Below are 2,202 nucleotides of genomic sequence, written 5' to 3' on the forward strand. Positions count from 1 at the left end.
AGGAGCCAAAAGGCAAATGGTGAGTGGATTGCAGGAAATGGCAAATAATGTGAGAACAGGGGATCGTGGCAATAGTAAAGAGTAACGGGGGTTGGTTAAGTAAATATATGCTGAGGAGCGTCAAGACGAGGAGTGTCTAGACAAGCTCAGAGACCTACGCTCAAGGAGCGTCTAGAAGGAGTTATTCCAAAACCCAAGTGGGTAAACTAGGCTGCACACGGACAAGGTCTGTGAGAGGGAATAATTCAAACTCCTATCGGAGTAGTTTAGGGGCAAGTAATAGCCGCAAAGAGCGTTGAGGAAATATATGTTGAAAGTCAACTAGTTTGTCTGTTTGTGTATTTTATGTATTGGGAAAAGTGAAGTGTCGAAGATGGACATGGATAGGTTGTGTTGAGTAGAGACCAAAAAGCTATTATCTACCTTGTTTTAGCCATTGCCAGCGCCGGCCGAAGTAGGTAGATTGGAGTGAAATTGTGAACTAGAGGCTTTGAATGGCAACTATTGGTGCACGCTCATATTTATTATTTTTCTGAAACATATTTTGTGTAAAGTAACGGTAAGTATCGACATTCAATTGAGACTTGTCAAATTGGGGGATGTTACACCACTGAGGCATCTTTGCAAGCAACTGCCAAAACACGCACCCAAGCTTAAACAGTATAGTTCGGAATGGGTTAAGGGTACCCCAGACAAAATGTCCATGCCATGGCCACAAGGGAATCGCTGTCAAAAGCAGTTTTTCAGCACATGACGACATACTTGCACGCTGCGTACACAGGAAAGAAATTGGAGAAAAGGTTAGCCATCTTATAGCATTGGAAGATGTACCAGGAGGATTGAGAAGATCTGCCTCTTGAGGATTGGATGCTTAATGAGTGCAGGGAGGAAGGTGCCGTGCCTTCTGCTCCCATTACCGCAACTGAAATAAGTGGCTATAGTACAAAAGATGAAGTATTGTATCCATTAAGGAATTAAAAGCAGCGATAGAATATAGTAATCCAATGGTTTATAGTCATAATGTCGAAAAAAAAATGTCGACAGGCAAAAATTTCGAAAAAAAAATGTCGAAAATAATAATGTCGACATCCTATACTTATAATGTAAAAAGTCATTTTTTCGAAAAAAAAATGTCGACATTTTTTTTTTTGACATTATGACTATAAACCCTTAAAACTATCAACACCTCACCCAACACCCCCCTGCCACCCCCCCCCCACACCCCCCAACCACCCTTTCACCCCTCATACTCAACACATACCAATTATTTATTTATTTATTTATTTATTCAATAAATAAATAACCTAAAAAAGGATCATTTACTATGGGGGGGTCCCCCCCCAACCCCCCCTCACCCAACACCCCCCTGCCACCCCGCCACACCCCCCCAACCACCCTTTCACCCCTCATACTCAACACATAACAATTATATATTTATTTATTTAGTCAATAATTAAATAAATAAAAATAGTATTTACTATGGGGGGGTCCCCCCCAACCCCCCCTCACCCAACACCCCCCTGCCACCCCCCCACACCCCCCCAACCACCCCTCATACTCAACACATCATATATATATATTTATTTATTTATTCATACAATAAATTAAATTTCGAAAAAATATAGAAAAATGTCGACATTTTTGTTTGTCGACATTATTGTTTTTCGACATTAATTTGTCGACATTTTGACTGTCGACATTATTGATGTCGACATTATGACTGCACACCTAATCCAATACATGAACCGCCTGCTTATATCAGTGATGATAGTCCAGAAAAAGAGAGAACTAAGGGAAAGGAGGCGGTCCTACAAGAGAAAGAGGAGAAGAGCGAACGACCAAATGTATCTGTAGATATAGTACAAGAGATTAAGAGATAGAATGGAGAAAGGGATAACGCTGATGAGGTCATGCTCATACAGATCGAATGGATGGGTGGACAGATATTGCACAAACTTGATGGGAAGAGCATCAAGGAAGTAAGGCAAGGAGAAGATGAAGACAAACAGGATGGAAAATACAGGGAACAAGAAAAACGATTGAAAGAGGATGAGCATAAAAGGAAGAGTAAACAAAGGCGAGAGCAAATGTATCAGGAAGAGCAACTAAGAAAGGAAGAAAGGGCAGAAGAACAGAGAAAGTATGACAGCAGGCAGAGAACAATCGAAGAACAAGATAGCCTAGAAAAGAAGAGAGAAGAGG

This window comes from Ambystoma mexicanum, chromosome 13 (assembly GCF_040938575.1).
Source record: "Ambystoma mexicanum isolate Mex_15411 chromosome 13, UKY_AmexF1_1, whole genome shotgun sequence".
Lineage (NCBI taxonomy): Eukaryota > Metazoa > Chordata > Amphibia > Caudata > Ambystomatidae > Ambystoma > Ambystoma mexicanum.